This window comes from Macaca nemestrina, chromosome 11 (genome assembly GCF_043159975.1).
Source record: "Macaca nemestrina isolate mMacNem1 chromosome 11, mMacNem.hap1, whole genome shotgun sequence".
NCBI lineage: Eukaryota > Metazoa > Chordata > Mammalia > Primates > Cercopithecidae > Macaca > Macaca nemestrina.
The window spans coordinates 35924970-35952483 of record NC_092135.1 but is presented as its reverse complement, the minus strand read 5'-3'; the positions used below and the strand labels follow the sequence as shown (position 1 = coordinate 35952483).

Sequence of the window (27514 nt, the reverse complement as noted above, 5' to 3'; positions counted from 1 at the left end):
AGGGCTCTGGTGCACTATAACCTCAGGGGAACAAGCTTTGGCACCCAGCAATGACACTGACAGGCTGGTTTCAGGTCACCAAGCTGGCCCTGGCTGCAAGTCTCACTGCCCAGAAGAAACTGAGGCTGTAGCAGCTCTCCTCCCACTCCAGGCTTATGATGGGGACAGTACAATTCCAGCTCCTACTGCTGAGGTGCTTTCCACAGTTCTGGCTGCAGCATCCCCTACCTAAATCCAGAACAGGAGCTCTAATATTTGGCCCAAGACTAAAATGCCAGCATGACCACAATGCTGGGTCACCAAAAAATGGTTGACTTTGTATGAGCTCAAATTAAAAATAGTGTCTTTCTCTTGGTCCCAGATTTGGGAAAATGCCTGTAGCTTTTCCCAGTGTCTCTCTTTCCTCTAAACCTCTTCTCTCCCCAAGTTAGCTCCAGGACTTTGGGGAAACAAAGTGCTCTCCCTCAGCCTGGGTTGTTCAGATCCTCACTGGAAAGGTAAGTCACAGAGGAAGGCTTTCTGCTTTTGTCAGTACTGAGGCTTTACTCACTTTTCGCAGCTAGATGTCATAAAAGAAGATGTTTGCCCATATTCTGCTCCCCAGGATCTCCTTCACAATTCTGATGGATTTCGATTTTCCTTCTTGAATTAAAGCTCACAGAGTTGATCTTTATTTTATTTATTATCTTGCTATTTCCAAGTGCCCGAGACATGCTAAAAGCCAGGTGGAAAAAAGGTGCTTTTGAGATTTATGAAAGTTCAGTGATATTTTGTATATGAATTCTATTCTTTAATGCAACAATTTTGAGATTCATGCATGTTGTGTATTTCAGTATTTATTTTATTTATTCATTGCTGAATAGTATTTCACCACATGAATATAGCACACTTTGTTTACTAATTCTTTTGCAGATGAATGTTTGGGTCATTTTTAATTTGCAGCTACTATGAATTAACCTTCAATGAACATCTTACACATCTTTTATTAAAATGATTTCAAGTATTTTTTTGTTTTTTAAGCAACTAAAATAGTTTTTATTTTTTTCAATTGCTTGCTAATATTAGAAATACAATTATTTTACAGATAAATATACAAAACATAAAAAATACAATGACTTTTGTGCATTAACCCTCATACACTACTATAATGATAAATTCATTTATTGGTTCTAGCAATTTTTTCTGTAGATGCAAAAAGATACCTATGTATACAATCCTGTTGTTCATAAATAAAACTTGCCTCCCATCTTCCACTTAATTATTATGCCATTTACTTATTTTTCTTGCCTTATGGCACTAGCTAGAACTTCTAATAGAATGTTGAATACAAGTGCAGAGAGTGTAGATCCTTGCATTGTTCACAGTCTTGGCTGGAAAGTATTCAGTTTCACAAATGAGTATTATGTTAGTTGTAGGTTTTTCATAATTGCATTTTATCAGATGGAGGAAGTTAAATTCTGTTCCCATTTGGCTAAGAGCTTTATAATAATTGAGTATTGGATTTTGTCAAATGCTTTTTACTGTATCTATTGACATAAAAATGTGTCTTTTGTTAATACTGTTAATCACTTGAGTCATTTTTGAAAGTTTAACCAAACTAAGATTTCTGAAAAAAATTTTACCTGTCTCTAATATACTATATATTGCTATATTTAATTTGTTAATTGTTTTACTAAGAATTTTTGAATTGCTGTTTGTGCACTTTTAATGTTAATATTGGACTTTAGCATAAGTGTTAGGCTGGCTTCACAAAATCTGTTGGGAAGTATTCTTCTCTATTTTCTGATATATTTTGTGCAAAATTGGTTTTATTTATTTTATTTATTTATTTTTTTTTTGAGACAGAATCTCACTCTGTCTCCCAGGCTGGTGGGCAGTGGCACGATGTTGGTTCACTGCAACCTTCGCTTCCTAGGCTCAAGTTATCCTCCAGCCTCAGCCTTTCAAGTAGCTGAGCCCACAAGCGTGAGCCACCATGCCTGGCTAACTTTTTTATTTTTTGTGGACTCAGGGTTTCACCATTTGGTCAAAGCTGTTTTCAAACTCCTGAGCTCAAAGCGATCCACAAGCCTCAGCCTCCCTAAGTGCTGGGATTACAGGCATGAGCCATGGCACCCAGTCTAAGACTGGTTTTATATGTTCTTTAAATAGGATAGAATTCACCAATAAAACTATCTGTGCTTACTTTTCTTTGTGGAAAATTTCTATTTTAAAATTGAATTATTTTTAACAATTTATATTTCACTAAACTTTTAAAAAGACACTTTTGCTTTGTTATTTGTATTTATTATTTTCTTGTTTTTAATTTTATTGTTTTCTGCTTTTTTATTTTTTCTTTTTACTATTTACTTTAGTTTTTAATTTTTTTATAGGCTTATAAGGTTGAAAATCAAATCCTTGATTTCAAATCATTTTTTTCTTTTTAACATAATCATGTAAAGCTACACATTTTCCTTTAAGTACTATTTTAAGTACATTTTCCTTTAAGTAGTATTTCCTTAAGTACTATTTTAACTGCGTCTAGTAGATATTGATATATTTTATTTTTCTTAACATTCAGTTTAAAATTCTTGTTTTTCTGTGATTCTTCTTTGACCCACGAATTACTTAAGAGTGTTGTTTAATCTCCAGATATTTGAGGATTTTTTTATGTCTATTTTTTGTAACTGACTTCTACTTTAATTCAGCTGTAGTCAGAGCTCTATATAATTTCCGTCCTTTAAAAGGCATTGAGACTTGGTTTATGGCCCAGTATATTGTCTTTCTTAATGACTGTTCCATGCAGACGGGAAAAGAAGGTCTATTCCGTAGTTGTTAGATGCATTATCTATAAATGTCAATTAGGTCAAGTTGGTTAATCAAGTTGTTCAAATCTTCTGTATTCCTATTTCAATTAATACTGAAAGAAATGTACTGACATCTCCAACTACAGTGATAAATTTGTCTATTTTTATCATTAGTTTTGTCAGTTTTTGTTTAATGCATTTTGGAACTCTGTCGCTATGTATCTACATATTTATAATTGTCATGCATTCTTGATTACTTATTCCTTCTCACATTATGAAATATCTTTATTTCTGCTTATATTTCTAGTTTTTCCACATTTCATTTCCATAGTAAGGTATGTCTAGTCTTAATGTCTACTCTGTCTTATATCGATGCATTCCTACTAGCTTTATTACATTTACTTACTATTTGCATGGTATGTCTTTTTTCCCCCATCCTTTTACTTTCCTCTTATTTGTAACTTTATATTTAAAATATCCTTTGTGTTCTCTTTTTCCTATCTGGTTTTGTTTCTCTATTCTTCCCTTTCTGATTTACATTGTGCTTAATGCATGTTTCGGTATTCTATTTTCATTTCTTTGTTTTTTAAACTTTTGTTCATTATGTATCATAATATATTATAGTCTGCTTACAGTTAATACTTTACATAAAATGAAATTAATAGAAGAAATAAAAATGTAGTCTTTTAGTAGTCCTTTATATTATGCATGTTTTACCTTTTCCTGTGCTTTTTTTTTTTTTTTTTTTTTTCCTGTAGAACTGTATTTCTATCTGCTGTTAGCCTGGGTCTGTTTCAGTTTTGCCCTTACTTCTACAGTGCTTAGGCTTGTAGAGTCTTGCTTTGTGCATGTACGTCTTAGCCCTTCATTGAGAACGGCACTGAATGTCGGCACGACTTTTACACTCCTCCCCGCTCCCCCAAGCTTCCGCTTCTCTGGTGAAATGCCCTACAAATTACAGATTCCGTAGTATTGATCTCCTATCTCTGGATAGGAGATCGAGAGATAGGAGGATAGACTTGGCTTCTGCCTTCTTAATTGTGGCAGAAAGCATGAATAAATGTGGGACAAACCTCATGATTGCTTTCTCTCAAGAATCACAGTCCTGCTCTTCTTGCTACTTAATAAGTACCTAAAAATAAATACCTAAAAATATAAAAGACTACATTTTATTTCATTTATTTATTGCCTTATGTATTTTGTTTAATTGTATGGTAACTCACAGTAAGAGAGTGAGTCTCGTACTACGTATTTATTCCATCATGGTGGAAAACTGAATTCCTTGTACTTTACTATTTTAAGATAAACAAGGTAGATTAAAACTTCTCCATAAAATAAGATCACATTTATATTTTTAAAATTTCAATGTAGATTTTGAGTGTCAGAGAATTAGATACTGTTATAAACAGCATTATGCTTTGAATAAACACAGACACACCTTTGACAATGTGCCCTAGAAATGAGTGCTATCTGTCCTGGTTCTGAAGAGGAGATTGAAAGCTGTTTCTAAAAAGGAGTCGGGGTATTCTAGGATGTTGTTCTTTCCAACACATTAGAACTTTTCATGCAAGTTCAAACCCTAAGCTGCTACAGGAATGTTAAAGATGAGCTGATCTGTCTTCTAATGTTGTTGCCCACTTATCACAGTTCTAATATTTTCTTCGCAGTTGCTTATTTGAGTTCTGTGGATCTTTTCAGGGATTAAGTATGCTACCACAATAAATGCAAATTGAGTGACAAATTTGCATTTTCAGTTCCTAATTTATTGTACATCAGAAAGACTAGCCCTTGTGGGAACAATAAAGCAGGTATTCTCAAAGTCGGTGTATCAAAATTGTTTTGTATGTAGTTGGTCCTTGCAGTCCTCATACTGCAGCATAAACATCCTCTGCTCCCAGTTTCATGGAGCATCATTCCTGTTTTATTCTTGGGACCATTTTCTAAGAGTTGTTTTCAGTGCCATTTCCTTATTTCATGGAAAGGGATGTGTTCAGGGTAACAATGGATAGTTTGTTCATTCATCCAATGTTATCATAAGATGGGTATCTCCCAGTCTCTTATTTAAATATTAGACAAATGCAGTGAACACAAAGTCAAGGTCTTGTTCTTTTGGAACTCATAGTCTAGCAGAATCACACTAACCCAGAAACCATATCACCATGAATTTGCATCAAGGTAAAAGTCTAACTAGGAGTACTTAGTAGAGAAATGTCTTCAATGGGGAATCTGCAGCAAGTTTATAACTTGCTTTCCTCTCTCTCTAAGGTGTGTGTTTCATCAGTGAACCAATATTGGAGGTAAATTCTTCACAGTATGTGGGCAGGGTGAAGGTCCTCCTCAGGTTTTTGTATTTGAATTAACCACTTTAATAAACACATCCAGGGGAGTATCTGGGCTCACATAAGCCTAAGTTACTCTCTGATCACACAGCTCATGTTTTGAAATACTCTGAAGCATCTTATATACATGTCCACTTTGGTGACATGTCCACTTTGATATATACGAAGTGAATACTTTTACCTAAGGGGTTCACTCCAGGGGTTACCTTGCTCCCTTCACTTTCTGTTTGAATTCAGTAATTTGGAACTTAACAAAACTGAAAACTTTTTCATGCATGTTATATCTTTACCCTGTTGATTAGAAATTCATGTATGCATAAAAATCCTAGTTATTTGAGATATGTGTGAATATTAATGCAAACATAATCTCATGCTACTTCAAGACAGACAGATGACAGTATTTAATTTTCCCACTGTTTTCAGGAATGAAATACTTTACATGAGTGAAATTTGCAAAATAACATATTTATCAAAGACTCAAAATATTTAACTATTTTGGTGGAAATCTATTAAAATTACACTTTTAATAAGCAGTACTATGAATTTAATGTCATAGTTAGTTCATTATGAGAATTAAAAAAAAATTGCATATACAAGACCACATGTCTGTCAGACTATTTAGTGTTTCTGTTGCCTTCTTATCTTTAACTATGTCAGTGTCTGGAAGCTCCTCTTCATACCTTACCTGTTAATAATCTCTCTGGATTAGTTTGGCAAATAATATTAGTTTTCTAATGAAAAAGGTAATTAAGATTACTGAATAAGTAATTTTGATGTTATAACACAAAGACAATAGAATAATAAGGGCATAAGGGTTTTGTGGCTTTTTTTTCATTGTAGAGCATGACATTTAAAACAATTTTTCTTCGTAAAGCATGTTTGTGTTTGGATTATTTGCTACAATACTGACCTCTAGGCATATATATTTATGTGTATCTATTATATATAGTATGTGCATATTATTATATATAAAAAGGTTATAATTATATGACCAATGTTGCTTCTAAGTGCAAGATAAAACTAAACAAAGTTTCATTTCTGAAGAAAAACATTACTTTTTTATGAATAGTAATAAGAATGTCAAAAGAATTAAAGAAATGTAGAACAAATGTTAGTATACTTATGCTAAGATTGGCATCCTTACTATGTCATTTTTAGAAATCCATGTCAAACTGCATATTAGATGTTAGAGAATAGTCACAGTTTCAGCACCATAAAAGTAATAATTTTTCTTATTTACATACTCAGTGAAACTGGGAGATAGATTACAGTAATTAGTAGGAATCCAAATCTTATAGTACATTATAGTTGTTAATGGGTCATTTTAATGTTCATACCTAACCACATGGGACTTATTTTAGAAACATTAAAAATGTCCCTAGCCCAAGCTAAGAAAAGTGTAGAGTGATCAATGGACTATTCTCTCCTATAATGGTAGTGATCTAACAATAAAATAGACTGTAGAGGCAGAGCTCAAAGTGACAGCATTGGTAAGTGTGAGTCACCGGGAGAACTCTACACAGGAACGAAAGTATCAGGTGGAACACAGAAGAATGCTGTATAGCCGTGTATGTGCCTTCACCAACCAGACCGAAAGGTGACAAGTGAGTCTTTTGTCAAGTATAGCTTTTGGCATTAAGAGATATTAATGCGGTCGGGCGTGGTGGCTCAGCCTGTAATCCCAGCACTTTGGGAGGCCGAGGTGGGCGGATCACGAGGTCAGGAGATCAAGACCATCCTGACTCACACGGTGAAACCCCGTCTCTATTAAAAATACAAAAACTTAGCCGGGTGTAGTGGCGGGCGCCTGTAGTCCCAAGCTACTCGGGAGGTTGAAGCAAGAGAATGGCGTGAACCCGGGAGGCAGAGCTTGCAGTGAGCCAAGATCGCCAGTGCACTCCAGTCTGGGCAACAGAGCGAGACTCCATCTCAAAAAAAAAAAAAAAAAAAAAAAAAAAAAAGAGAGAGATATTAATGCTTTTGTCAGCTCCTCTGGATCCCTCTTGCTGGTTTTATGTGTCCATACAGCAACCTCTACGTGTTAGCTGTTGCAGCTTACTCCAACAACATTCTTCAGAGGACTTGGACTTGGACTCTTAAGTGCCACTTCCCTGGAAGCATCTTAGAATTTCGTAGCACCTGGGGAGGTCTGTAGCTATTGACTGACAGAAGACAGGGTACAAAAATCTGATTCCTGGTCCTGGCGGGAAGGAGGAGTGGGAAGCCCTATGTAGTCTTTAATCTCTAGAGCTCCCCATGAGATCAGGCTGAGGCTAGGGCAACACTTCTCCCGATCCAACGTCTCCCACTGCCTTCCCTGTTTCTCCCGGCACCATTCTTCTGTTAAATCGTTTGTGTGCAAATCCTTGTCTAAGCATCCGCTTCTGGGAAACTTGACCTAACACAGAAGTGGTATATTCCTTTCTACCCTTTCATTGCCTTCCATTCAAGGATCCTCAAAATAATTTTTAACACCACGCAGAGTGTTGTTAAAGCAAACTAAATGTGGCCTGAGAAAGACTGCGTACTTCTATATTTGAGTCCTTGTGGATCAATAGTAATCTAATTTAGGAATATGCGTCTGTAACAATGGTTGAGTCTTGGCCAATCCCAGAAGTCATACTTCAATCACTCATACACTGCTAAATGTTCAAACTGTATTCAAATAAGGCAAATACCAACCTGTAACCAATCCCGCTGTTTCTGTACCTCACTTCCGATTTCTGTAGGTCATTTTCCTTTTTTTGTCTACGAATTTGTTTTGACGACGAGGCATGCCTGGAGTCTCTCTGATTCTACTAATTCTGATTCACGAATCTTGTTTTTGTTTTTGCTTGTTTTTTCTTGCTCAATTAAGTCTGCTAAATTTAATTTGTCTGAAGTTTTAACAGTGCTATTTGTGAAACAAATAACCAAATCATAATCTTGGGGAGGGATGAAAGTCTTTAATTCTGACTGTCTTTATTGACCATAGAGGGATTTGAGGATTGTTGTCAGAACTAAAAGACAGGTGGAAGAGAAAATAAGGGCAGGGTAGGTTAATAAGGGTGGAAAAAAAAATCGAAATCATGATTCAATAAATATTTATTGAATATTATCAATATTGTAGGCTTTTTTCTAGGCATAAGAAATATGTTTCTTGCCCATGGAGCTTATATTTTAGTTGGAAGAGAAGTGAGAAAACAATCAAATAAAAGAAATTTTGTATTTGAAGTAGCAGATGGCTATCTTACTCTGAGCTGTTTTAACAAAATAGCATAGACTTGGTATTACAAACAACAGAAATTTATTCTTTCAGTTCTTGAGTTGGGAACTCTAAGATTTGGTATTTGGAGAGGGTCTGATTTCTGGTTCATAGATGGTGGCTTCTTGCTGTGTCCTCACATGGTAGAAAAGGGTAACTAGCTCTATGTGGTCTCTTTCACAGGGGCACTAATCCCACTCCTGAGGGCTCCACCCTCATGGTCTCACCACTTCCCAAAAGTTCATGCCTCCTAATACTATCACCTTGGAGGTTAGGATTTCAATATATAAATTTTGGGGGGACACAAACATTCAGACTATAGCAATAGCTTTAGTGATGGTCTCAGGTTCAATGAAGTCCTTCTTGAATAAAATGTTAATTCTCCCCTTTGCATTCATGACAGCTATTGAGGGAGGGAGAAACCTGACCATGGTGGAAGCCTGTTTCCTCCAGTGCTGCTTGTTGCTGTGTCTCCCAGGCACATATTGCATGACCTGACCCTCAGTGAATGCAACATAAATCCTGCCTATCCTTGACTTCATTGAGAAAGTATTGGAGATTCAGCTCAACCACAATGTAGATAAACCAGCCCTCATTCTGAATTCTCACTTGTTACAAACCCATTGAGACACCACTTCTACAGAAACCACAGACAGCTGTCTGCTTTTTCTCCTCTCCCCACTTATGAAACTTGATCTTGATCACCCATCGCTTTGTGTATTCTCTTTCATAGAGGTATTTATGTATTGTGTTGTTGCTAAAAATGTTAGTACTGTATATGAGAAAGAGCCAGAAAGGGTGGATTTTTTTTTCTTGGATCAGCAGCTTTTTTTTCACTCCCAACTTCATAGCATATGCTCTGACTTCACATGATGTTAGTTTGCCAGCCAAAGGAGCTCCTCCGCTGACATTCTGTAGAAGTCTGCTTCTCAGGGTGATTGCATCAGTAGCTGATCATTTAATAATAATAACAGTAATAATAGAATATTAAATTGGGCTCATAAGAAGTCACAAACATACTTTAAGTAATTCTAAATATTAGGCATATAAATTGCACACTCATATGGTAATTATTTGACAAAGGACTTGTCTTTGACTATGGGTCCATGATTATAATTCTGTTTCTCATATAAACCACATCCATAATGCATTGTCCACAATGTTCTGTTTTACTTCTTTACAATGAAACAAACAAAATCTTAAAAAATTTGCAAAGTAATACAGATCTAGAATTCTTTTACTTTTTGTGAATTATTATTATTATTATTATTATTATTTATTTTTTTTTTTTTTGAGACAGAGTCTCGCTCTGTCGCCCAGGCTGGAGTGCAGTGGCGCAATCTCGGCTCACTGCAAGCTCCGCCTCCCGGGTTCACGCCATTCTCCTGCCTCAGCCTCCTGAGTAGCTGGGACTACAGGCGCCCGCCACCGCGCCCGGCTAATTTTTTGTATTTTTAGAAGAAACGGGGTTTCACCGTGGTCTCGATCTCCTGACCTTGTGATCCGCCCGCCTCGGCCTCCCAAAGTGCTGGGATTACAGGCGTGAGCCACCGCGCCCGGCTTGTGAATTATTTTTACCCTTCTTTATTCCAATGCAATTTTTTTCTGACTAATAGTTACCAAGTCTTTGCAAAACATTTGATTTATTTTTATAGGCACAATGAACTTCCTTTTTTAAACGTTCATATTGGCATACTATTTTATTTTATTCTTTTAAAACAATTTATTATCTAATTAAATTACTTAATTACAATAACAATTTCAAATAGAACAAAAAGTTTTGGAACGAATAACTAAATAAATGGGAAAACAATTCTGTGATCATTCTAGGGATTAACTAAGGAGTTAAGTGTTCCCTGGGAATCATTTTGTTTTACAGAGGAAGTTGAATGGGTTAGTTATTTTGGATAACTGTTTATAGAGAGATAAGAAAAATTCCATAAGATATGTTCTTGTCCTTCAAAGATAAATGAAATAGACGGCACTAGAAATGAGTTTGTAGAAAGAAGTGGGGCAGAACTACTAGGTGAAATACTCTTTTGGAAAAAGGGAATAAATACTGCAAGCACTCCGATGAAAAGACTCAGAACACCAAAGTTGGGCCACGTTTTCTGATCCCAACCTCCAGATCACACATAAAATATGAACCAAATTCTATTGTTCCACGATAAAGTTCACAAACACACTGCCTCCATGAAAGACCTGTCATTTATATTGTGAGATTAAAGTACTGGGAAGGTTCCCCCCAAATTATATCTTGGAATTCTACAATTACTGAATCATTCATTGTCTTCATTGCCTTTCCTCTTAGGCTTTTTTATTAATTTTGAATCTCCTGATCATTGTAGCACATAAAATTTCAAAGTACCTGTCTTGAAATAATGTCTCAGATTTCCTCTTTGAAAGGGCTAAAACAGTATAAGAACACTGAATGACTCTGTGTGAGTGACGGGGATGGATAATAGGAAAGGAGTTATAGAAAAGAGCACAGAAAAGAAAAGGTAGCCAGCCTGAAGCATAGTCTTATCTGTTTCACAGTTTTCTGGGTGCTAATTCCCCCACTATTCATTTTATATTACAGAAAATGAACTACTGGATAGAGATTGATGCCTTTAAGACAGTCCTACTTTCAATCTTCTATCATGGAGAATAGCCAATCAAATAAGAAGTGAGACAAGTCAAAGTAAGCTTTTTTAAAAACAATGTTATCTGTGATTTTGGTGAAAAGATACATTTCTCCATTAAAACTGTATTTACTTTAAAAAAATGTCAATATGGTTTGTGCCCCATTTATAGCACAACATACTCGGATGATTCATCATTGCCACCAGATATAAAAATTGCAACTTTTTTTATTTTCATCAAGTTACTATTTTGACATGTAAAGAAGAGTCATTTTGTAAAATTCTAAACTTTTACAAAGGTAAGAAATGGTGAAATAATAACAACATTTGTCTTCCATCAAAAAATATTGACATGATATTACTATAGCAAAATTGGTTTGTGTTCCGAAGTATGTCTCAAAGATAAATCAGACTTTAGATTTTTTTAAACAATCTAAATTGTTCTTCTGATATTAATGTCTATAAAAACATCAGGACATACAAGTGCAGAGAAGAGATTCTATAAAGTAGACATAAAATTTGGATAAGATCCTTGAAATTCCCTGAACACTCATTTGACATATTTGACATTGACTCAAGTCATTTTCAAAGTATAATGTGACATATTTCATATTTCATTAGTGTCTAAATTGTGGACTTCTTGGACAAAAAAAAAAAACCTTTGTAAATGGCTAAGAAATATGTGTTTACTGTCTTTGCAAGATTCTATTCAGAGAACTGGGCAAAGAAAGGGTGTACTATGTGAATGAAAAAATAAAAATTTATATAACAAATTCATGTAATGGAGAAGAGCCCAGAATGATTAAAACATTGGCAGCAAATGCTCTTAGCAGTGAAAGTGAACTACGGTCTACTAGTCAACAATTTCTGAAGTTGGAAGTCTATCTCACTTCTTGTTTCTTATCCATGCCCATTAACCTCATGCCAAAATCAAACACCTAGTGCCATCTGTCTAATCAGACTGATAAAGCAACAGGACTTGGAAATACAGATGAGGCTGCTTTTCATACTTTTAAAAAAGTCTTTATTTTGATGTTGTTAAGGAGGGAAAAAAATGAACCATAAGCTAAATGTGACTTAATTTAATTGGCTTTAAAATAGTAAATTGAGAAATAATAATAATTCAACTCATTTGTTTTCAAACTGATAACAAAATTCAAATTCACCTCATACTTATTAAGCACCTACAATATTCAAGACATGTTCCAGGCAAAATGAAGGAACAAGGATGACTGGTGGAGAGTAAGCAGTCTGCATGGTGTGCTGGCTGGCTGCGGTGGCCTTGTGGATCTGGGACACTGAAGGAACGGCTGTCCTGGGAGGAAAGGCTGGCAAAGCAAGCCGGGATCAGTGGAATGGCTTGAGCAGGAGGCTGAGCAGTATGGGCTTTGGGCTACAGGTAAGGAGAATCCTTCACAGGTTTCTAACAAGGGAGATGAGCCCATTAAGGGTGTTCGACTTGATGCAACCCTTATAGGAATCAGTAAGCACAAAACTTCATTCCATTTCACTTTGGTGAGTTGAAGAGGGGCAAGGTAGGGGGGAAGAAGAAAGAAGAAGAAGAAGATACAGGCATAAGAGTGAACACTAGAGAAGCAGGAAAGGGGAGAAACATATTCTGAGCAAGGAATCAAAGCAGGACTAGGACGGAATAGGAGGCTTTTGTTTTAAGAGACAGAGTCTCGATCTGTCACATTGGCTGGAGTACAGTGCTACAATCCTAGCTCACTGCAGCCTTGAACTCCTGGGAGCAAGTGACCCTCCTGCCACAGCCTCCTGAGCAGTTGTGATTACAGACATGTGCCACCATGCTTGGATACTTTTTAATAATTTTTTTTTTTTTGTAGAGATGAGGGTCTCACTATATTGCCCAGGCTAGTCTCAAATTCCTAGCCTCAAGCAATCCTCCCACCTCAGCCTCCCAAAGTGCTGGAATTACAGGCATGAGCTGCTACAGTCAGCCTACATAAGAAAGTTAAGTAAATGTTTAGTTGAGAATTAGGTGGAAGACATAATCTGCTGCTCCTTTGAGCTGGGAGCAACTGAGAACTCACCCACCATTTCCTAAACTAGAAGTTAAACTGGTGACCTGCAGTCAACAAGGCCCTAAAAGTTGGATTTACTTTATTTATTTATCTGTTTTTAAACTTATTTATTTTTAATTTTCTGTTTCTTTTCATTTATACATCTTAAACATATTTTAAACTTGAGTGCCTTTGGGAGGCTATGCCATTCTGCAGTTCAACAGTCCCTATTTACTTACATCCATGTTTATATGCCAGCCTGGCTTCTGTAGGCACTTAAGTTTGTAGTTCCAACTAGGAAATAAAGACTTGTTTGCTGAAGATTAATACAAGATATTTGTATCTCTGTACACCTTAAAGTTAAGAGTATTAAAACACATATGTTTAGAAATTTGGAAAGATATGTTGTATACTTTTCTCCCCCAATATTTACAAAAAGAGTAGTGGATACTTTTGAGAAATATATCAGATGTTCTCAAAGTGATTGTCACGCTTTATCAGCAGCCATTAAAAGAGCATCTGCCACAAATATTTAGCCTCTCTGATGTTTTTACACAGTCATTTGTACCACTTTGGGCAGAAATCACTTGGTCAAATCTCAAATTTCTCATTTTCCTTTTCTCTTGCTTCAGGAAAACTAGTAGATTTACTTTCCCCTTGTTTCTTACTTTTCGAAAAATAATAGGAGCCAATTAAAAATTTTTGAGAAGTATGTTATAGTATATTCTTATGGTTTTTGGCATGGTTGCTTATCAACAAAAAATAGCTCTGATATTGGCCGACATAGTTAACTATATTGTCAAGTACACTAGTCTCCCTCTTACTTTCATTCAGATCTGTGCCCCCAAAATATCTACAATTGTTTTCTTTTGAGTGTTAATGGCATGTGACTCGTCTGCCACTCTCACCATGAAGAATGCTTATATTCATCTGTGTGCGATTAAGGTAGAAAAAGACATATGTAATTATGACGGGTCTGCATTTGACTACTAAGTAGGATATTTGAAACATTGAAGGTCTTAAGACATTATGAAATTGTGCACTTAGGATGGGTGAATTTTATTGTATGTCTATAACACTTTAATTAAAAACATTTTAAAGTGTAAGATCTAAGACCACTAGATAAACATGGCAGAGAATACATGCATTTATGTTTGCCTCCACTTCAAATCCTACCAAAATAAATGTAAAGAAAGGAAAAAGTTTTAAATCTGTAGCAGCCAAGTGACCAGAAGTAGAGAAAACAATTAAGAAGAAATGCTAATAAAATTCAGAATGACTGAAAGTGAAGAGAAGAACCTAAATCCTACATGCCTGCAGAGATGGATACCAATATGTAGTCAACCACAGGGCCTCAGAAAATAACAATGATAGATGGTCTCAAAAATTGTTTCGAGTACTCCAAAATGGAGCCACTGAAGTATGGAGTTGAAAATAGAGTGATCAAGAGTTAGACCAAAGAAGGGTCAGCCTGTCTTTGAAGATTTGTAAGAATGACAACTCAGACTTGGTTCAAGATTATTTTTTTCCCATTGGTACTAGCAAATCATTCCCAAGTTAATTCCAAAACAGAGATACAAGGGAGTACCCAGCTGTCAGGGTCTCTGCATTTCTCCCCGACAAGTACATTGGAATTGTTGGAAAATAGCTTCATGAGCAGGAAATTCACAAAGCAGAGGATTCCTATTATCCTATTATCATTCAGAGATCTGTCTAGGGTCCTAGAAAGAAATTCTTGCCAAGATACTCTTTTGAGTTCAGTAAACACCTGCAACAGACCTAGAGATCTTTCTGAGCATCCCTTTAATCAACAGAATTATATTCTTTCTGTCTATAAAATTGTCTGACATTATTTCTTTGATAATTGCTCTTCCCACTCCACACACTCAAACTCCCCTGGAAAAAAAATGTGCCCTTTTTCTTTATTCTCTCTTTTGGAACTTCTATTGGCAGTATATTAGGTCATTAATGACCTTGTGAAATTGCTGCTATTTCATCATTTGATCTACAAAAATGGTAGTTTCATATGATTCAACCTAACGTATCTATCCATAAATGTATCCACATATATTTTTTTCTTCTCTGCATTGTCTCTGTTTTCTCTAAGTTTTCTCTTAGCATTTATTGATTTTCAGCTCTACCTTTGATCCCAGAGTCTCTCCTAAATGTCTGATGATCCTAGATTAAAGTCTACATTAAATAATGAAGCACCTACAAGCCAAGTGTACACTGTGTATGCTTAGCAGTGACTTGTGGGTGGGTGAGCTTCCATGTAGGGAGTGGATACGTGAATGCAACGATTTCATTGGTAAAATTCTAAATTTTAGTGTCAGTTAACATTTTCTCTGACACTGTACAAAGAAGGATCTTTTAGTCTCTGCTCTCAGTTGATAGGCCTGGCTGCTGGTTCTCTGAAAAAGAGGATGAGATCTTGATATTTTGCATGCATATTTTTGCTCAAGTCCCCTGTTTTAAATCTAGCTTTATTCTCTGTTTTCCATTGTGTCCGGTGTTCCCAAATCCAAAGGCTGATTTATTCAATGTATGCAAAGAGTCAATTCTTAGTCTCTTGGAAGAGGTGGTCACTGGGCTATTTGGGAGTAGAACTAGGATCCTGAAGGCCCAACTGTCCCTTGTGTGGCCTTTCACCTTGAGGTGAGCCATCTCTAGGTCTGTTGTAGGTGTTTACTGAACTCAAAAGAGTATCTTGGCAAGAGTTTCTTTCTAGGACCCTAGACAGATCTCTGAATGATAATAGGATAATAGGAATCTTCTGCTTTGTGAATTTCCTGCAATGTAAATCATTGCAAAATTTTGGAACATGAAGAATAAGGAATAGATACTAAAAATATTCTAGATGGAAAAAAATTGGTCACATACACAAAATAAAGAATATGAAGTGGTGTTGGTCATCTCACTAACACTGGAAATTAGGAAACAATGAACAATACTCTTACTATGTTGAGCAAAAATAATTTTCAACCACCAATTTTCCCCCAGCCAAACTGGATGAAAGAATTTTCAGATGTGCACTATATACATATATGTGTACATATGCATACATGCACATACACACACATATATATGTATGTATTTCTTTTTACCCTCTTGTTCTTGCACTACCTCAAGAATATACTGGGGGATGTGTCTCACTAAAATAAAACCGAAGAGAAAGACATGAGATACAGGGTCCTGACACTGGAGGGAAATGAAGGAAATTCCCAGAACAAGAGCAACGGGAATGCAGCTATGCATTTACCCAGGAGAGTAAGCGGTCAGTGTGGACAGGGGAGTCAAAGCTCCAAGAAGGGAGCACTCATTAACAAAATAGAAATAACTGATTATCCTGTACATTCCACAATTTGCAAAGTGGTATTGAGGGGCTGACAGATGATCAAAAGTAATTATAGGTCAATACAAGAATAAAAATATGGAGAAAAGTGAGGCAACTTAATTAAGAAAAGTTTTATCAGAAAGTAAAATTAGTATTTCCCACTATTTGGATCAGCAATAAACAATACTGCTTTGTAAAAATAATGTAAATATTGAATATTGACATAAGTCCAAAATGTGAAATATAACTGAACTTTGTTAGGGAGAGAAAACAATGAACAAGGATAATTGTGCAAGAGAGTTAAAGCCTTAGCTACTAAGTAAGAAGCCAAAATATAATATCAAACAACAGCTTATAGCAGCTTACTTTTTTTTTTTTTTTTTTTTTTTTTTGATATAGAGCCTTGCTCTGTCATCCAGGCTGGAGTGCAGTAGCCCGGCGATAGCTCACTACAGCCTCAAAATCCCAGGCTCAAGTGATCCTCCCACTTCAACCTCCTGAATAGCTACCACAGGTGCATGCCACCACGCCCAGCTATTTTTCCTTTTTAAATTTTTTTGTAGAGGCAGGCTCTGGCTTTCTTGCCCAGGCTGGTCTCGAATTGCTGGCCTCAAGCCATCTTCCTGTCTTGGCTTCCCAATGTGTCATGATGAGAGGTTTGAGCCACTGCACCTGGCCCTAGCTTACTTTTTAATAGCTAAATGCCCATCAACAAATAGTTGAATGGATAAATTAAATAGTGATATATCCTTATAATGGACTAATAGTCATAAAAACCAACAAACTGTTGATTTACGCTCAAAATGCATAGATATCAAAATGATTACACTGAATGAAAAAATATTGAACAAACTTACATTATGATTCAATTTATAGAAATCTCTAGGAAGAATAAACTAACGTTTAGTGATAGAAAGTAGGTCAGTGGTTACATGGGTCTGGGAATAAGGGGGGTATGGAGGAAAGACTGAGTTTCAGAGAGGCATGAAAAAGCCTTTGGGGACGACGGGAAAGTTCATTATCTTCACTGAGGTGATTATTTTATGGGTATGTGTATGTGTGTGTGTGTGTGTATATATATATGTCAAAATGTATTAAATTGTAAACTTTAAATATCTGTGGCTTATCATGTATTAATTATACCCTAATAAAGCTGCAAAAATAGGCCAGGTGTGGTAGCTCACGCCTGTAGTCCCAGCATTGTGGGAGGCCGAGGCAGGTGGATCACTTGAGGCCAGGAGTTCAAAACTAGCCTGGCAAACATGGCAAAAATCCATTTCCACTAAAAACACACAAAAAATTAGCCATACATGGTAACTCATGCCTGTAATCCTAGATACTCTGGAGGCTGAGACATGAGAATCACTTGAATCTGGGAAGCGGAAGTTGCAGTGAGCCAAGGTCTTGCTTCTGCACTCCAGCCTGGGCAACAGAGAGAGATTCTGTCTCAAATAAGTAAATAAATAAATAAAGCTGCAAAAGTAGATTCTAAAATTAACAAAATAAAGAATTTCAATTTAATGATTATATTTTAGCAGAAACATAAATAGCAGAAAACACCTCTAAGGTGAAAAATGGCAGTCTTTGGGAAGCAGGACTGGGGAAAAAGAATATACTGCTTGCTCTTAATGAAAACCTAAGAGTACAATTTCCTTTCCATAATTATGTACATGCATTCCTTTGATAAAATTTAATACATTTTTAGGTCATTTTAATAAAAACATGTACACAGATACTATATACACTGATACGTACTCACGTTTTCCCCAAAGTAGACAAGAATGCATATTTCAGAGGTTGACTTTTGTGTCTGGCCCTTGTGGCTCAATAAGTAATTAGTAATTCAAAATAATGGCAAAAACTGCAAATACTTTTGCACCAACCTAATCGAAAATGGATGAGAAGGGCTCACTTTAAGTCGACTGAAAGTAGAGGTTCATGAGGAAAAAATCTTTACTTGCCTTTTAAGATTATATATTTTTTGCCACTCAAATGCAAATTCAAGAATGCTGTAACTGGTAGGTTCTAAGGGAGAGTAGTTTGGTAGAATTGGGCAAATACATCTTACACAACTTTAAAGGTATATTTTTCCAATCTGGACCAGCTTTCCAAAATTTGGAAGCTTCTGTGTTTGATTTTTCCAACGGCCAGTCACCTACAGTGAAAGAGGGTCCCCGTCAATACACCTGATGATTTGGCTCCTAATATTTCACTGGTTTTGAATGATACTATGTCCTGAGTATATCCACAGCATGACATTGGATATGTTGGATCAAACTAGGGACTTCAGAGGGGAAAATTATGTTTTCATAATGAATATTCACTTAAATGAATAAATATATGAATAAACATACTACAATCAATATATGATCTATAATAACACAGTGGCTAGACAAAAGCATGTAAAGAAGGACAGCTAAGCACAGCTAACGTGGGTTCAGGTGATATTCCCATCACACTGTTCATTCAACTTTGTGCCACAAGTTTTCTTGTATTGTGACTATTAACTGAAACATGTATAAGGAAGTTCTTTAGTAAACAATACATGTAGCAATTAATTAATTATACTTTTACCATGGAATGTAATGGTAAATGTTCAGAATAATACACTTTATAGTAACTTTAAATAAAAATTGGTCATAATTTTGATCATTGTAGCATTGCTTCTGAGTCTGATTTTGATAATAAACTTTATCAGCAACTTATTAAAAATTTAAATAACTTGTTAAGTATTTCCATCAAATGAGCTTTCTTCATGCGGAAAGACCTAGAAGGAGATTTAAAATAAAACAGAAAATCAACCACTTGGACATGATGACTTTATTGCATACAGAAACAGACTCTGCTCCTTTCAAAGTCATTGGAACCTGAGTAGGACACCGTGCCCATCCCCCCAATTAGTAAAAACATATTAGTAACTCCTTATTTCATTATCCATAACCTTTTTTTTCAGAATACATTGGTACTTTGCTTAGGATTAACTGGACTTACACTGGTTACAAAAAAAAAAAAAAAGAAAGAAAGAAAGAAACTAGGACAAAACATGAGACCTATGCATATGGAGACGTCGACCAGAAAGTTGATGAAAGCTACGGGTGGACTCTAATCTGGCTAAATGAATCAATTTCACATTCTCTATTAGACCTTTTTAAAAACCCTTCACTTTCCTGCTGGGAGGCGGAGCTTGCAGTGAGCCGAGATTGCACCACTGCACTCCAGCCTGGGCGACAGAGCGAGACTCCGTCTCAAAAAAAAACAAAAAACAAACAAAAAAAACCTTTCACTTTCACCTGCTTCCCCAAACGATCACAAAGAGCCACAACTATGCCCAGATGGATGGAAATAAAGCACTTTATAAGATTCTTTATTATTAAACTTAATTCTTGTTCATTCTCAACAGAATTTGTTGGATTTACACACAGAGAAACAGTTTCCAGAATACAAATATGTTTGATTATTACTGATAAAAAAGTTAATGACAAGAGATAGGAAGAAAAAACACAAAACTTCATACACTGGAATATACCTGAACATTCACTGGCTAGTTTTGTGTTTTTTTGTTTTAGTTTTTTTGTTCTGTTTTTTTTGGTTTGAGGATGTGGGAAGGCATGCAGGTTTTGGCAAAGGAAGTCAAAGACTTAGAGATGAATTCATGAAAAGATCATGACCTTTTCAGATGACTGGCTAAGGACATCAATTATAATATGTTGGTCTGTATTAGCACAGAAAGAAAGCAGAAGTTCTATGTCCTTAATAGCTTAGCAGAAAATAAATAGTCATGTGGTACATCTTAACGTTTGTAAACAAAACCCAGAAGAATTAAAAAAAATGTTCCTCATTAAATTTAAGGTATATTTTCTGATTAGATTACATGTAGCAAACAATTCTTCAGCAATAAGACGGTCTTTTGCTTTTTATGTATTTGAAACAGAAAAATCCTTTTATTTCACTGGTTTTGAATGATAAGGCTACTGATATCTCTAGAGCCACTGTGGCACCAGACATTTTACAATTTGAGTCAGTGAAGTTACAGAGAGAACAAGTGACCTACAGTATATTCAAAACAGTGTAATAAAAACCCAATTCCCTGACAAAGCCTTCCAAACAAGAAAAATCACAGGTACCATGGCAGGAACATGATGTGTGAGAGACACTGATTATGCTGTGAGATGGAGAACATAGACTTAGAGGTCAGAAGTGCTTGGCTTAAGTAGAAGCCCTGTTACTTGCTTGAAAAGAGTGCAGCCTGGGGCAAACCTTTTGAGCTTTCTTAGGTGAAACATCCACCTCTATGCCTGTCCTTCACCTTCTCAGAGTTATTATGCAGAGATCAAATAACACATAAAACTGCATCATACTTTATAAGGTGTTATGCAAACATAATGCATTATTTTTTCTCTCTTGGGTAAAACTGAAAAAAAGCTCAATTATAGAATCAACCTGAAAACTTTTTAACCTAAAGTTTATAAGCTCCTGTAATTAAATCCTGCATTAGTTACAATAGAAAAGCAAATTTTCTTTCTGCCGTTTAATCTTTTATAACAATATTCTGAATAAAAACCAATCTGATTAGTTTCTTTGAATGATTGTGAAGAAATTCCATGTTATAGGAAAAATACTTTTAAAATTTAATTTTCATCATTTTGGTTTGGGGAGTGGCACGCTTTAATGGTAGTAAGATAAACTTTTAATGAACAGAGAAAAACTGAGGTCAAATAAGAAATATTATGTCACATAAAAGTAATAGGTATTTCTTCTTATTTAAGACACAATTGGTATTTCCACATGAATTTTAAGAATTTCATCATAAATACTGATGAAGAGACCAGTCTCACCCGGTTTATTGATTATACGGAATTACAAGACTGAGAAATATCCAAAAATTCAAGTTTGGAATTTCATTTTCATCTTTTTTCTTGATGATTACAGCTTTAAAATAATTAAAATAACTACAAATATCCATCTAGAATGCTAGAACTAATAAAGCAATTTCAGTTTCATGACCTCATTCGATACTGTCTTATAACAGTCATTTTGTGTTGCTTATAACAGAATACCTGAAACTGGGTAATTAATAAAGTAAAGAATTGTATTTCTTACAATTCTGGAGGCTGGGAAATCTAAGGGCATGGGTTGGCTTCTGGGGAGGGCCTTCTTTCTGGTGAGGTCTCTCTACAGAGACCCAAGGTAGCAAGAGCATCACATAGTGAGAAGGCTGAATGTGAGGGCATGCTTGCTCAGGTCTTCCTCTTCTTATAAATCCATCAGTTCCATTTCCAGGATAAGCTATTAATTCATTAACCCACTAATCCATTCATGAGACAGAGCCCTCATTATCAAATAAACTCTTAGAGGCCCCACCTTTCCATAATGTCACATTGGAGGTGAATTTTCAACACTTGTAATTTAGGGTACACCTTCAAACCATAGCAAATACTTACACAATCAAGCATGGCAAGTTTTATCACAGTGATGACTGTAGTTGCCTGCAGCACAGATTTTAAGGAAGAACCATTAACGATCTCCAAACCTTTTGATAGAAAGGCATGGGTCCCTGGTCACTGCATAAGGTCATTGCATTGAGTGTATAATAATACTCAAACTGCATGTTCATGTCAAACCCAACTGTAGCTCAATGTAAAGAATGAGATTGCAACAACCCAAGATCCCATGTCTGTGCATAGATTAAAAAACACTTGGACACATTGGCACAGATCATTTTATAGTCCGTTACAAACAGATAGTGTTGTGCCCTGCCTTACATCACAAGTGCCTCCAGTTTAGGAAGTATGTGTTTTCTACAGAACGTGTGAGGCTATGCACATAGTAGGAAACTTAGTTTTCATTGACTATATTATTATAAGTCAGTAAGCATGGGCTCAGGTTCCTCATTAGAAGGGTAGCTTAATAATACCTGCCCTTACTGTCTTAAAAGTACATATGTTAAGGTAATGATGTTCCACAAATATTGGGTGGTTTTAATACATTTTCTGCTAGACTCCATCCTCCTGACTCTAATTTGGCCTTTTCCTTTAGATAATGCTGCCGGACCTAATATCATTTCAAAGCACTCAGAGGCTACTTCATCCTGATATTTAATGAGATGGGCTACAAGCCCCAACCAACACATTTTCTTTTCAACAGTCATGCAATTGCCACATCATTCCCATGCATGGATCTGAGTCTGTTTAAGGTCGAAGGCACATCACCACAGACATAAGCAAACTTCACCTCTCCTATCCTCTCGCTGTGAGGGTAAGAAGTCTTCAACTCAAGATGTCCTTAGATCAGCGAAAAAAACAAACAAAAGAGCATATTCTCTCTTCTGGGTTTTCCAGAAAATCAATGATACCAGCATACCTGCAGGCATAATCCAGTCATTATTACATGTATTCATGATATTTGAGTAAATGGTTATTATTAGTTGGATCACTCCTGAAGATGCACCACCATAGCTGCCACCAATGTTCTAGATGATTTCTAAATTTCTTTCTGGTCTGAAATGCAGGATTCTTTGTTGGGTCCTGGGGATTCCAGCAGGAGTTGGCAAAGTGGTGGGACAGTTGGGCTAGTACAATCAAATTTTAAAAAAGGGATAGATTTTCCTTAAGCTTTCAAGTCATAGTGTTCAGTGGAAGCCAAGGCTGCTTGAGGATGGTTGAATCTGTCCTGGCTAAAATGCTTCACTGAACCCTCAGCACGTTAGGTGTGCCTGACACCCTGGTGTCACTCAGCTGCATCATGAACATGCATGCACATATACACGTGCACTCACAGAAGAAAAATAAGTGCCCTCAGTAACAGAGATTTGTCAATTACCAAATATATTTAATTGATGTAGAATATCTCATTGGGTTCTTACACCTATCAAAGTTATAATTGTTAGACTTGGCATACTCTATAACTAAAGAATGCACAGTTTACTGTTTTCATCGAGTGATAATTCTGTAATGTCTCCAGGGTTTTTGTCTGAACATGTGACCTCATAACATTTCAATATGTTTATAGTAATAATAAAGTTTAATAAATTAACTACTTTGTTAATACGTTGAAAGCCAACTCAGGCTTTGAATTAGATATTTAAAAATTTGAATGTCAATACAAACACGACCAGGAAGAATATGCAAAAATTTTCTTTTTCATTTAAGGGGCTAACGACTATGTAAACAAATATATCTAAATAACATAGTGTTCTAACAGTGGTAATAATCACAAGCATTATTCTATGTCATCACTGCTTGTGCTATCATCAATGGAATACTTACATCAGAAATGGATCAAGTCAAACTCTAGATACACTTCCTCTTGACATCTTGGGAGGAACATATATAACATTGGAAGAAAGCCATTCCATGCTGTCTATGAAATAAAAAACATTTTTCAGTGAAATTGATGCAAAGGCATTGGGAAGCTTCAGAAAAAACTGTTGCATACATTACAGAAGGTATGTATTTTCTTCTATTACCTTTTGCTGATACCATTTTCATCAATAAAGGTCTTTGTCTGGCTGCAAAAGATACAAACAAAACCCTTTTTATATCATAGTGAGAACAACCTTGATATAATTCCTCTGGCTTTGAATTATAATGTATGTCATCAGTAACGTAAGTTGTTATAATTTACTTCTGACATTAAGATGTTGCTTTAGGGCACATTGTTGCAAATATATCCTATTCACTTTCTTGCCTTCTAAATGCCCTTCATGTTTCAGTAAAACAATCCAATCAAAACTAAAGACCAAAAACACTGTAAAACAAATCAAGCATACAAACAGTTTCTAAGCATTCCTGTTACATTTTAGCCCTTTAGCCAGAGGCTTTAAAATTTCTTAAGCTGTATATAGTAGTTTAAGTTGGCAAACAGGACACAGAAAATGTCATCATGAACATTGTTTTCAGTCAGGTTCTGAAGGACTGCAAGGAAATACCTGGGGGATAATAGAATGATTTGGATCACAGGAAGCCACCCCAGGTAAAGCTCTCAAAGATCATATTCAAGGTGAATTAACCACATTCCTTCCTCTTGGTGCAGGACCCTTGTGACTGTAACCTCACACTGGAGCTAGCAACCAAGCCCACTGTATCCTCTCTACTGAGATGTTCCCAATAAGATAGAGAGGCATCCCTTCTGAAGGGTTTGATTTATTTCTTGTTGGTGGCAAAAGAATTTGAAGCCGTTAAGAGATTTCCACCTATAGAGTGTCTGGAATATAGATTTTTAAAAAATTATTTTTTTTTGAGATGGGGTCTCACTGTGTCAACCAGGCTGGATGGAGTACAGTGATGCAATTATGGTTCACTATAGCGTTGAACTCCTGGGCTTAAGTGATCCTTGCACCTCAGCCTCTTGAGTAGCTGGGACTACAGGCACATGATGATCACCTGGCTAGGATTTTTATTATTATTGCTCACGATGATAAGCTATATTTCTGAAGCAGAACATTAATTCACTGTAGGAAATGATTGCCAGATGTTCATTGCAAAAATGTCAGGCCACCAATGAGAAAAGGGGTGACGATTTTTTCTGTATTGATGCCTTCTTTCCAGAGTCCAAGGGAGGTTTTAATATTATCAAGTGGAATAATTTAATATTATTCTTCAATATTTAAATATTCTACGTTTAGACAAATAATTTAGAGAAAGTCTGTGTGTATACATATATATGCCTGTATAATTTTCCACTTACAAAATGACCTTAGAGTTTTAGTCCTTATAAGTAACATCTTCCCTAATTTTAATTTTTCTATGTAGTACGTAAGTCTTGTGAGACCCGTTCACTACTATCTATGAAGCATCTGCTTAGCATGAAACAGTACTGTACTAGGTACTGGCAACACACCAGTGAATAAAATAGACATGGTCTCTGGCCTCATGGAGCAAACATTCTACTTGGGACAGTCAAATGATATAGAAGTAAACAGATAAAGAATATACTTTCTGATAAATACTATGAAGGAAATAGGCTGATGTAATTCAGACTGACTAAGTGAATGTTGTCGCTTTACACTGTCAGAAAGACTTCTAGAGAAGTGACATGTGAACTGAGATGCAGATAGCCGACTAAATTTGTTCAGTGCAAGGACCAAGTACTTCAGAGGATGTGCAAAGGTATAGGGAAGGAACAACTGGCTCATTTGAGAAATAGGAAAATACATAGGCTATGGAGGCTATTGCATAGGGAGCAAAAGGAAGTTGATATAAGATGCAGGTAGGGGCTGATAATGGGAAAAAGGGAAGAATTGTAGATTTGGTTTTGAATGCAATAGGACATTGTTGAAGATTTTAAGAAGGTTAAAGGCATCATCTTACGTAAGTTTTTAAAAGATCACTCCGGTTAGTTTTAGATGATGGCACAGGGAAGCAAAAGTGGAGGGAATGAGAGAGGGAAACTATTAGAATAAAGAAGAGAGATGGAAGTAGTGTGGGCTGGAAAGCTAGCCGTGGAAATGCAGAGAAGGGTCCAGATTTGGGTATGTATCAGATGTAGAAACCCCACAAATTGCTGATGGTTCATGCTAGACACAGTTCTACAGTGGCCTCTAAGATTCCTGTCCCTGGCAATATGCATGCCTTGTATGGTCTCTTGCCCCTGAGTGTGAACAGGACCTGTGACTATGATGGGATACTCATTCCCATGACTACAGTATATTTATTATATAGGACTTCCTCATAGCACACTGAAGGGAAATTTTCCTGCTGGCCATGTTGTAGGAGGACCATGTGGCCAGGACCTGAGGGTGGATGGCCGCTAGGTACTGAGCATAATCCCAAGTAATAGGGACTTCAACTCTACAATCACAAAGATCCAAATTCTACCAACAATCTAAAGGAGCTTGGAGGAGGGCCCCAAGCCTCACTTGAGATGGCAGCCCAACGGGCACGTTGATGACAGCCTGTGACACCCTGAATGCCAACCAGTGCCCTGACTCCTGATCTGTGGAAACTGAGAGATAATAAATTTGCATTGTTTTAAGTTGCTAAGTGTATGGTGATTTGTTGTGTGGCAATTGAAAACGAATACATAGTTTGTAACAGAGAAGATCAAAGATAGGGATAAAACAGGAAGTTCAAGATTTTTGGCATTGGTTTCTAAATACCATCCTCCACTAAAAGAAAGAGTGTCCCTTGGAAAAATAGCTGATTCTGGGGCTAAATCAGAGAATTAACAAAAAGATCCATAAACATATGTTTGTGTTACAAAGTAAGGACATATTCAAAAAATGAGGGGATAGATCCAAAGAGACATTGGACTAGATTGGAGGGGACTTCTGCTGGCCAACTCAAAGACCACCTGAGCAGCAAAATCAATAATGAATAATGGTTTATGACTCATTAAAATATCAACTCATAAGTCTATTTTATATAAATGAATGAAGAGACAAGTAAATTAGGGAGAACTGATAGTTCTTCCTTCCAAAAGAATATCAATACATTCTGAAGGAGTTATGAATATAGAAAACTCACCATTTGATAACCATCATAGTCATAATTGATTCAGATGGGAGGTATAAATGGATGCTAAGACTTTAGGATGGAGACTTGACAAAAAGCAGTAGATCAGTCATGGTCCAAGCAGGAAAACAGAGTCATAAAAAGATTACATATAGCAAATATTTATATATAAAAACATAGACATACATATGATTTTTGACAGGCACTTAGCCTTCTGCAATTATGAAAGTCAGTTAAGCGATTTAAGCAAGCTGTTGTCTCTGTGATGCTGGAGCTTTGAAGTCCAAAGTGTAGGCAGTAGGCAAAAGGAAATAGATATAAACTGAATGGCAAGCAGAGCAAGCCGAAATTCACAAGCATAAGCTGCAGATCAGAAGATGAACTGAAACCTGTGTCAGTTCTTGTTGCTTCTGCCTTTGATGGTATGGATGTACTGCAGAAGTCAGGGCCTTCCTACCTGGCTCGCAGGTCAGAGAAGTTGAAAAGAAATCAGGAAGAGGTGAGCAGTTGCAGTCCTGGCTCCTGCGCACCAATGAGCTAGGCCAGTGGGTGAGTGACAATGTGAGAGATACAGAATGAGTGCAGCTTTACTGCCACCCTCTTAATTGCCCACAAGAAGGTTGTTGTGGCCCAGACTAACCTGAAACATTCTTGAAACATTCAGCCTAGCCAAGTTAACGCATGACTAAGCCACCATTGGTTTAGATGTGGT

The 27514-nt window shown here is 36.3% G+C and overlaps 1 long non-coding RNA gene across 3 annotated transcripts in view; it reads left to right on the top strand.

Moving 5' to 3' along the window:
• Positions 1 to 23656: 23656 nt before the first annotated feature.
• LOC105498645 (uncharacterized) overlaps positions 23657 to 27514 on the top strand; it is a 32134-nt gene continuing 28276 nt past the window's right edge. The window contains exons 1-2 of one of the 3 annotated variants that reach the window (XR_011609530.1): positions 23657 to 23795; positions 24250 to 24322. This is a non-coding gene — a long non-coding RNA (uncharacterized lncRNA). Of the gene's footprint in view, positions 23796 to 24249; positions 24350 to 27514 lie in introns of all 3 variants that reach the window. The other 2 variants (XR_011609529.1, XR_003013384.2) reach the window with 2 other exon arrangements.